Source organism: Sphaeramia orbicularis, chromosome 8, assembly GCF_902148855.1.
Source record: "Sphaeramia orbicularis chromosome 8, fSphaOr1.1, whole genome shotgun sequence".
Classification (NCBI taxonomy): Eukaryota; Metazoa; Chordata; class Actinopteri; order Kurtiformes; family Apogonidae; genus Sphaeramia; species Sphaeramia orbicularis.
The window spans coordinates 41889214-41900856 of NC_043964.1; the positions used below are offsets into that span (position 1 = coordinate 41889214).

Here is an 11643-nt window from a genome sequence, read left to right on the forward strand (position 1 = left end):
GCCCCCTCTTAAAGTGCAACTAATGGTCACCGTTGGATGGCTACTTGAAAAACTAAAGGCTGGTTTAACATAAAGTGAATGGAGCTTTAATCCATTTATGGTACCATAATCTTTGGCTCAGTGGCTGCAATGATTTATATTTAACTAAACGTGGCAAGTGCTGCAGATCTCACATGATCAGATGTCAAGATTTCCTTTCAATCATTGCTGGGAAAACACAGGCACTCAGACTGATGCAAATGCAGAGAAACCCTCATGTGAACTGATCAAATACTCAAACATCTTTTGCTGCTGACAGTCATTACACAGGATATACAGGCCTATATGTGAAGACTGTCTGCATACAGTAATACAGAAATAGAAGAAATCAAAACTGAAACAAGTACATGATATCTGTTATCGTTACCTGAAGCCCTTCTGGGCCTTGTGTGTCGTCTGTATATGATAACCAGACTGCCAGAGCCAGCATGGACCCCAGTGTGACCATGGACACATAGATCCACAGAGCTGGACTCTGCGGAGGCGGGTTTGTGTTGGTCCGTTCAGCTGCTGCAGGGAGGGGCTGCTCTAATGGAAGAGAGATTAAAAGCCTTAGAATAGGCAATTTACACTCTTAACATCTCTAAAAATCTACATTTTTATGTAAAAGGACTGAATGAAGAGCACATTTGTTAAAAAAGTGTCAGCACCTTCCCTTTTAAATGACAAATATGCATTTTGTCAAATGCTGAAACATTTAAAGCTCATTACTAGTTTTACTGGATGTGGTTTTCACAACAAAGGAGAAAATCATAAGTTATGTTTGGGAAAATCTGTCATAGTCTGAACTAAAAAAAAATCTAAAGAAGTTCTGATACTAAAGAAGCAAAAAACAACATCAAGGCAGATTCAGTGTTGCTTACCTGTTGTTGGTTTTGGTTCGATGTTGTTTATGGGGAGGCAGTATTTGATGAGGATGTCCCAGCGGCTGCCGTCAGGACAGTTCTTCTTTGCCATAACTAAACCAGGAAAGGTAATGAGCTGCTGCTGTTTAACCCTCCACTACAGTTCTGTTAGCGACCCTAAAGAAACAAAACAAAAAAAAAGCAACTGAAAACAGAAAACTGTGAGATGAAGTGACAAGAAGATTTATGAAATGAATACTGCGTGCCTACAGACGTTTCACTTCCTGCATTTCATAGGAAAGAGTGAATCACAACATGTGTCCCCAGGGGTTAAGACAGGGTCTAATGTGGTATCTGTTCAAAAAACAAAGTACTTCTTATCACCTACATACTGTCTGGATATACACTGCATGGGAAGAGAAAGGAGGGTGAGGTCAGGATCTTAAGCTCAAAGTGCCCTCACCAATGTAATTCAGAAGTCTGACAATGTCAATAGCCTAATAAAGTGATGAACCTTGTGACGAGGTTCCAACTAATAAAAATATACACTGCCCGAACCACCCAAAAAATATCCCACATGATATTTTGTACAACCACCTTAAACTTCTATTACAGCATCATATTTGCCTCCAAATAAATGTCCCATTTATTTCCATAGTTATTATTATTTTCATCATTAGTGTTGTTGATTTGATTATTTGAGTCATATCAGAAAACAGTAAAAAAGTCTTTCCAAGGGCCAAAAACACATTGTCTCTTGTTCCGCCAAACAAAATACTCAATTCACTGTCATAGATGATGAGATAAACTGGGACAAGAGATTTTAAACTTTCCCTTTTCCCAAAATAAAATTACCTCAATCTAACTATTAGTCTGTAAGTAGTTGTTGAATAATGTATGCAGTTCATCTGAAGTGACACTTCGCCACACAGCTACTCAGCTGTCAGGACATAAACAAACTGGGTCATATGATTTCCAAAACCTCTCCAGAACAGTCACTATTGAGGACACAAGAAAATGGCAGCACTGCTACAACTAGAAGCCTTTAATAAAGAATAAAACAGAAACAGACAAACAGAAAACACAAGCACAAGTTTATACAGAAATACAAACCTGTGACATTTTCACTGTGCACAGCACAAGAAAAAGATCCAGATAAATTGTAGCATCAAAGATCAACAGCCCTGAGTATTACATTGCATTGATTGTTTGCATTTTCCAATAAAACCATAATGGTTACACATATAAAGACATTCAAGCATTTAAAGGTCTCAGCAGTCACAAAAAGATAAAAAGTTAATTAAAATGGCAATCATAAAGAGAGTCATTATTAAAATCATGCAATTATTATCAGTTTAAAGACACAAGTGCAGCAGATATAAAAACGTTTTCTCTGTATTCTGGAGTGAAGCCTTGATAAAACCCTGAGACTCAGATTTAAAGGCTGATCGGCAAGTTTGCACATGTTGATGCGAGACCAACAACAGTTAGAATCCAACTTTGTGAAACTGTGTGTTCCTCTGACATCAGTACACTGAAAGCCTCTTATTTCTTTCAACATAAACCCTTTAAGGTTTGAAGAGAACAGGCTGCATCTTGACGAAGGAGAAATTGTAAAACTGTGGCAGACCCTGGTGGCTGATGTTACTGAACTTATCCCAAAGGAACGGCGTGAGTCCATCCTGTGTCGTAGGTCCGTTCACTGCCTCCGCACTGAAGTCCCCAGCCATGTTAAAATCTGTTACCTGGGTGGAGAACAACAAAATCTGAGTAGAGCTAAAAAGCACTTCATACACAGTGACAGAAATCCAAGATAGTGTGGGGACTGACCTTAGTGTCGTAGCAACCCCCAGTGAAGGCCTCTCTGATCTGAGGTCATTGCGGCAGCAGATGGACTTGCAGGGGTCTCCCTTGGAATATGGATCTGTCTTGTAGTCTGAAGACAAATCAGTAAAAAAAAAAACCCCAGATTTGAGTATTTTGAGCTGTAACAAAAGATGATCATATAAACCTGAAGTGTTCACAAACCGTTGAATCTCATGATGTGCTTCAAGGAGTCCAGGTCTTTGACATCCGCTTGATCACGTCTGAAGATCTTGGCTCTGGGACAAAGATCATAAGAAAAATCCTCTCCATACTCCTCCCACATTTGAGGGTACCCCTCAGCATGTAAATCTTCTTGTGGAAGGGAATGTTGTAAGACGGCCAGTAACCTGTGTCATGTTAGAAGTAGAGGGAAAGGTAAGCTCTTCAGATTCAGCGGACGGATGTTAGATTCCCAGGTCAGAAGTGTGATCCTGGTTCAGTTTGACTCAGTTGTTGACAGATATGTGTTATTACCTCTGCGCAGAGCCTGACTCTGGTCAAGTACTCCACCAGTCCTGGGATCTGCTCCACCACAGTCAGAGCACCCATCAAACGCTGTGGCCCAGTTTCACTTTGCTCCGGTCCAACACCATGTACTGGTTGTTGTAGGTGCCTACAGGTGTTCATGATGGAGGGGGTTGGAGTCAGTTTCATCTGTTCTGGGTTTTATAGTTAAGTGCAAAATAACTGTGGTCCGTCCTCAAACAGGAGGTGACAGCAATGGACATTAACACCAGATGCCACCTGCTATAAAACAAGACAAAGGGGAAGAGGAAGTCTGATCTATAAACGACTCTTTGCATGAAAATATGGTAATATGAATTAATTATGCTCCATTTCTGTCATTACATCCTGCTGAATCTGCCAAAGTCATACACACTGGACCTCTCACACAAAATGATCTCCGTGAAAAGTTTCTCTATTTGATTGAGTCAAATATAAGCATTTTTTCTTTGCATCAAATATAAACCATTTATGCAAAAAGTTGCTAAACACAGTTATCATAGTTTTATGGTTATGCAAACGGGCTTATTTGTCATATTCTGCTGTACTGATTCACTAATAAAAATGATCTATTTTGACAAATGGCAGTGGTTGTTGACGCTTGTTTTTCTGTTGAAAAAAAATCACTTTTTCTTCAGGTTTGATAAAATGACCTTTAGTTATTATATAGAGTTTATTCTGAGCTTTTATGAACATCTACATGGTCAGTGAATTAAATGTAAGAAAAATACCTGATTTTCAATAAAATTACAAAATGCAGAGTTTAATATTATAATAAATGATGATAAATCACTTTGAAAAGGTTAAACATAGAGAAAATCATTTGGAGTCACTATAAAAATAGTTGTAGTCTTTAAGGTTTAACTTGTGTAACGTATCCCACATTGTCCCAAATATACTTTTTGTTTAGTGCATTGGAATCTGGTCCGCATTGACTTAATACTGGACCCGATGGTCCTGATTTATGACTGGCGATCACAGTCCAGTCTCACTTTTTAAGTTTTAATTTTCTCTAAGTTCATTTCATACTAGAGTGGATATATATAGGTTGATGTGTGTTTTTATGTCTTGCTGCTGTTCCCACCACACCTGAGTTGTACATGGAGAACGTTGTGGCCCGACTCCTTTCCAGTCTTTGCTAGGCTGTGAGCCAACCTGACCCTCTGCCAGGCCAGAAGGCTGTTGGGGGTAATTATATCAAAAAGTGATGAGTTGAAGACGTTGTTGGTGGTCTTGGTCATCATCAGCCCACTGCCTAGGAGGTAGAAGTCATCAAGAGACACCAGGAAACCTGAAAAGAGGAAACGTATCTTCACACGAGTCACATATCAGACCTGGAAGTCAGTTCTTCAACAGAGGAAAGAGTGTGTATGTGTCTATAAGAAGGTGAATCCATGAGACGGGTGAGGGGCGCCTGCCTGGGTAGCTGCTGAAGGACAGTTTCCCTGTGGCTGTGTTTGGCTCAGTGATGTGGAAATCCCAGTGCTTATAGATCCGCATTGTGGCAGCGTACGTGTACCAGCTGGAGTGAGAAAACAGGAGGTTCTCATAGCCAGCAGCATCTGAGGACAGTGAACAGTAAAGACATTTGTTGCATTTTGAAGGAAACAGTGAGAACACTGGCTTAGTTAGTAAATCAGATACGGTATTATATATACTGTATTATTATTTTTTTAACCTTTATTTAAAACCAGATAAAGTCCCACTGAAAGGAAGATCTCTTTACAAGGGTGACCTGGCCAAGAAGTCAGATGCACACACCATGATGACAAACAGGTTAAAAGATTGGTGATAAGTAATAACATAAAGTAAGAACAAAGGTTTGACAGAATTTTTAAAGTGCAATATAATTTAGGTCACCAGCAATTTTTGAAGAGCAAGATTTGGTTGCAATCAGCAAACGATTTAAAAACATAGGTACTGTCCAAAGGATTCTCGCTGTCTAGTCAGTAAGATGGGACGAAAGCTTGTAGTGAGATGAGTTCTGGTATTTTTAGCTCAGACTGAAGAGTATTCCAGGCAGAGGGGGGACAGCAAATCTGAAGGGTGGCTACCCCATTTATTAAAGGTAAGACACACAATAGGTGAAATAAGGAAAAAAAAAGACAGATGTGAATGTAAAAAGAGCTTATTTGGTTTTTGTCATTTAGTACACCCATGGGAGTCATCTGCAGTGGATGTTAGGGTGCATCATTCCCCAAGCCAAAAAATTCATTTCCAAAAATCAATTTGTCCCTATTCTAAATTAGTTCCAATGCAGCTCCTAAAGTTTATGACCAAATTTAAGCTATTCTGACATTCTAATGGGTCCACCATGCAAATGAAAATTTTACTGATGAAGAATCAACAAGAAAATGTGTTAATTTGAGATTTTATTGCAATTTTATAACATCCACATGACATAGTGAAACACATATATAGTGACTTAACTATAAACTCTTGCAAATAAATCCACAACTAGTGTTGGAATAATAAAATCAGTTATGCATCACAAGTCTATTCGGTAACAATTCATGTCACTACTTAGCGGCATTGTCATTCGAGCCATCAGACGAGTCTTTTGCAGCTTTGTGGTGCAGAATGCTTTTCCTTTTCTGAAGACTGGGATGACTTTTTCGGTCTTGTTCAACGACTTGCAGTACATCTTGGTAATGTTCCTCACTTTTTGACGCTACCAGGAAGTCTGAACTCAATTTGACACCATCGCTTGGCACAGTCGTTTACAATATTGAGTGCTTGGAGTTTGCAATGCATCCTCGATAAGCTTCGTCTGTTGGCCAGGCCTCTGGATTTGAGGTGAGGAAGGTATCATCCATTTTCATTAGCAAGTGCAAAGTCAAATGAACCAAATGCTGCTTTTTGGTCAGTCTTCATGGACTGGAGAAATTGGCAGTCCTCAGGATTCTTTATCAAGTCCTCAGCATTCATGGGCCACAAACGAAAAGTCTGTTCTAATTGTGTGTCCATTTCCTCAATCTGTTTTGTTGTAGATGGCGCTGATCTACGATTCTTGGTGTAGCTCGGAGCTTTGCATTGTCATCGAAAAGTTTAATAATTTTTTCACAGGCCTTTCGCTCTGAAATATTTATTATATATTTATTTGCCTTTCGTAGAACTCCAATATTTTCCCGAAAACCAACTTTGCAAGATCCCACTTTTCTCCTTTCTCTGTGGTACCATCTTGTACATGCCACATCACGCATCTCAAGACTTGACAACATGTTGGCAGCCTGGAACCAGTGATTATAGTGTCAATGTCTGTTATTTCTTCTCCTAGGCCCAACACTGATGAAGACTGTCTGGTCACACGTGGTCTTGTGCTTGGTGTAGCCCCAGATTCTGAATTGCTTGTTTCATTGGACTCAGCTACAGCTCCTAAATCTGGAAATGGAGCACTACACTGTTTGTTATCTTCAGTTTCCATTTTGTACTGTCAAATGAAATGTCTGTGTGAGACCAGATTTTTTGTTTTGAGCTCAGATGTGTGCTTTTCTTTCACTTGCTGTAAGCCGATATGGATGTGTTCAGAGAATGGTGGCAGTTCAATAAAATGCTGAGTAACTATAAAATTGCACACACACTGCAAGTAGTTTTAACAGCTTTTGCTACAAAGAAAACGAAATTCCAGATGATCGGATGACATCATCTTGTATACAGTATATGCTGACTATAGCCCAGGGTGGGGTTTCCTAGAACTGGATCAATGAACTAAACCTTTATCAAATCACACATAGATATAGTTGGGGGTTATACTGCTTTCAAGTATAAGAGTTAATAGTCTTCAATTATATGAAAACTAAATGTGCTAAGAGGTAATTGTAAAAAAAACAACTTCTAATCAAATCAAATAGTTGGTGTCAATCGTAGATGATGGCCGATTCTGGTCAAATATTCACAATATTCATCCCTGAGGTGGACCCATTTAACATAATTTTTTTGACAAGATATTTTACAGAGTGCCATATTTTAGACATTGGCATGATTTTAGAATGAGGACAGATTGTTTTTCCAACTTTTGAGAAAATGAGGCACCCTAGTGGATGTATGAGCTGAAGTGCATTTGGATTTTGGACATATTTTGTGGTGCAGTTACACCATTTACATTGCACACTGCTTAGCAGGTCTTATACTCTCACTACACTATGTATCAATGACCTCTGACCTTGATGAGTGCAGAGCAGTGTCCCATCCCTGGCAGTTTATAGTCTCTGAGTGGAGGGTTGGAGTTTGGGACTAGAGCAGGGATCAGATCCAGCAGGTCTCCCACAGCATTCAGGAACTGGATATCAAACAGCGACAGCGGCTGTGGAAAGGACAGCAGATAAACAGCTGTGAGTCGGCAAATGTCAACAAACAGTGTTGATTTGATCAGACAAAACTACTGACTAACTAAGAAAGAGGCACCTTAAAACCACTGAAATTAGGCGATTGATCACCTTTCAATACAAATATGCTCTATCTAAGTTGCAGCACTTGAAACATACATATGTGTATATAAATGAATGAACTGAAATTTCCCCTTGTGGGACTAATAAAGGCATGTCTTATCTTAAATATGTCCACATTTCATCCACAGACTTAAATAAAGAACATGTCTCTTTAAATATTAGAGTGACAAACTGTGATGTATGATCACAAGTGTGGTTTGGACTGGAGGTTCCTCATTTTACATTTTAACTGATGCAGTAGGATTTAGATGAACCAGTGAGATGAAACAACAAAGACAAAAAAGAAAAATAATGAACATCTAACTGCGCTTGTCTCTGACTCAGATATGCACGAATCATAAACATCCCCTTAATATATACTTTTAACGGTTTATTTCTACATGCACACTGTTGTAACCTGAATCTAAACAGTTGCATTTGGCAGACATGTGAGATGGCTACCAAACCTTCTTCCCTAGTTTCTTTGCCCAGTATGCGACGCCGGCTTGGAGACCATCCATCTGGGCCACGATGAAACCTGTGTGTTTCCACAGAGGATCTGTGGTCTTGTTCAGTTTCACCTGGTCTCTGACCCATGAATCTTGCTTCCTGAAAGAACCATTTGACTCCTTCATTAATAAATACTTAAAAATAAAGACAGATGTATTTTACTGAATTTATTAAAACTGAGGACTCGTGGAAACAAAGAAAAGTAAGACCCTTGGAACATAGAAAGCCTTTTAAACATATCGACCACATCACACATTGAGCTGCACATGAATGTCTCTGAGAAGAGGATATGAAACATGATCAGTATGACGTGTGTGTCAGATTGTAAAGTGTATGCTGCTGTGTTTTTCTTTATTTTAATAGGAAAAGAGAAGACACTCACTTCATGAAAGTCTGAACTCTAGCGAGGACCTTTGGGTTTGGATCAGCTGAGGGTACATGTTTGTGTAGTGGTCCATCATCTGCCTATAGGACGGAAAGTATGAATAATAAATGAAAGTGTTTATAATAACAATGTAAAAACAATCAGGTAATGTTGATATTTGGTGAGCTTTTCAATGCTGTATCATTGAATGTGTTAACATAATTTCTATGCTTAAAGGTGTCAAAGACCAAAACTATCCAAGTGAATGGGCCAACACAGATCATGAGGATGCTATAAAGTAGTGCCATGACTGCACATTCCTGACACTTACTGAGCAGTGAGGAAGCCTTCGAGATAACCGGCCAGGAAGAAAGTCACCTCATCCATCTCCTTGGTCTGTCCGTACCCTGCTCGGATCTCCAGGACGCTCCAGCCTGTGCTCAGCAGGGTGTCATTCAGGAACCCATATGCATCTCCTTCTGTCTCCAGAACCCCTTCCTTCAGCAGAACATTCTTGTGTTCGGAGTCCCAGTACACTGTGGCTGCTGTCACCTCTGGAAAGAAGCCAAACACCATGACACTGGTGACTTTAAGGAAAATAGTTAAGACTCTTAATGCATAAGTGTCCAACTGTCCTATACATGCACAGTAAGCTAAAACTGATATTACTTTTTCATGGTTAGTGTGATGGTGGACTGGTAAACACTTTCCATTGCATTTTGGGGTCATAAAACAAGAGCTGGGTTCCATTATAATCCAATTCACTAAAAATCTCAGTTCTCACTCTTGTATGACTGACCATTGCTTTTCACTTCATAAAGCATGGCTGTCTTGTCTTGTATCAATAGGGATGAATGGATATAAATAAAAGTGAAAGTCAAAGCCCGCAGTGTCTCAAATACCTGTGTGCTGTTGAGTTTGGCTTTTGCCTTGTATGATACAGATAAACTAAACAAACCCCTGATCTTCAACACAACTTCACAACAGCTGAGTGTGAATAAACCACAGCATGTTTGGTTTTTAATCGAACTATTCCTCAAGCCATGAACGCCATCAGATTCTTATACAACTGCTCCTGATTTGTCATAAAGTCGACCTACTTACTGTCTGTAGAAGCGAAGGTGGCAGGAACCAGAAGTAAAAGGCACACACAGAGCCTGTTTAGTAAAAGCATAGCGCTTCGGATGGAGGTAGAACAATCACGAAGAGCAGAATGGAGACGTGGATTAATAAAAAGTGGATCAAGTGGAGAGAAAATCCGGTTTTACTCATGACGGAGGGAAAGTCCAAGACAGAGCGGAGCGTTCCCTGATTGGCTGCCGAGATAAGGAAAGGGGAACACCGCACGACAGGAGCTGTAGAGAGACCAAAATATGAGCAGAACTGGATTTATACGTAGTGTTACATAAAGTACTTGCCTTCATTTGTGGTTTAACAGTATTATCTTAATAAGAAGGACAAAACGAATCACCCCAGATGGGACTCGAACCCACAATCCCTGGCTTAGGAGGCCAGTGCCTTATCCATTAGGCCACTGGGGCTATGACAAGCGACCAATATCATATCTGTCTATTTGAAAGAAATCTTCATATTAACTGTCGGGACAGATTTCTTCAGATTTTATCAGTTTTTGCCTTTAACTAGTGATGTGACGTTCTTCAACGAATCGAGTCTTTTGAACGGCTCTTTGAAATGAACGATGGGAACCGAGTCTTTGTAAAGAGCCGTTCATTTATTTGTATTTATTTTCTTTAAGGAGGGAGTGTCCGATTGCCTGTCAATTTAACGTCACTGGGGAGGCACTGGGCAGGAGGAGAATGTTCGAGCAGAAAAAAAAGAGTGCCTGTGCATGTCTCATGGCAAGAAATTAGCAAAAAAAACCAACAGATTGAAGTGTGAGGTGAGCATACTGGAGGAGGCGGAGCTAGAAGACTGGAGGAGGCGGAGCTAGAAGACTGGCGTAAACCAGAGAAAAGTGTGAGAAAGAGTGAGTGACCACCTGTGAGTAATAAGCCAAAGAAAAATGTTATTTCATAAGAAAATGTTTTATTTTCTTCTTCATTTTTAGGCTACAGACTAGTCCATATAATGTACCGTGATGTTTCTTGTCAAATTCCACCATTTGCCTGATGTCACCTCTCATGTCATGTATTTAGCCCACACATTTGAACTGACTATTCTTTTTTATGGTAAGATAATATTTACTGCCGCGCCAATTAAACACCTTTAAAATGTAATGTCAATCATCACATGTAGCCTATTTAGTCATTAAAACATTGGTGTTTCAAAATAATGCAAAAAAACATAAAAGAGCCAATCTTTTGAACAGCTCCCTTCAAAGAGCCACAAATCCCATCTCTACCTTTAACACATTTTTTTTTTTTTCAAATCAAAACATTGCATCAAACTACGGCACAATACACTACAACTAGCTAAAAGTAGCAGTTAGCTTGTCTTTTGATCACGCAATTCTGTTAATTCAGGTTCAAAGAGAAAGACAGAAAGGCTTTAGTGACGATTATTTATTTTTATTTATTCTAGAAAACCATTTTTTAACCCCCTTTTTAGGTTCACGTCAATTTTCTTCCAAATACTTCTACTACTAGCTTCAATGTGCTGTAGCTGTAATGGTCGAAATATGTCATAGCAAAAACAAATGGGTCCCTTTGATCAATTCCACTTTAGATGTCCAGAAAAAAAAAACAAAAAACAAAAAAATCCAACAAATAATGTATTTCAACACAAAAAGCACATAGTACTGTGAATGCAGGACAGTGTGATTCAATGCTGCCCCCTCCAGTACATGATGAAAATACACAATCATTTTATTTCCCATAAACATAAGGAATGACAGCAGAAATCCTGACCAGAGTCACGCTGGTGGATTATTATGAATAATCACTATAGAGTTTATCTTGTAGTGTATACTTAGCCATAAAAATCTTTAAATATAATTTTGACCAAAGAATAAATACAGTGGATATGCAAAAACAAAGCTGTGACAATTTCCTTTTAGACTTATTTACATGTAGTGTTTCCATTTTCCAAACCATATACATGGTATATTAAAGCTCTGTAAGTGTCCTGT

General features: G+C 39.2%; 1 non-coding gene and 1 pseudogene across 1 annotated transcript; both read right to left on the reverse strand.

Annotated features, from left to right (window-relative positions):
- Positions 1–1907: 1907 nt before the first annotated feature.
- On the reverse strand, positions 1908–9874 carry LOC115423355 (phospholipase B-like 1; annotated as a pseudogene).
- A 149-nt stretch (positions 9875–10023) lies between these two features.
- trnar-ccu (transfer RNA arginine (anticodon CCU)) lies at positions 10024–10096 on the reverse strand. Its single transcript has one exon. It is a non-coding gene; the product is annotated as a tRNA-Arg (tRNA).
- Positions 10097–11643: the final 1547 nt, after the last annotated feature.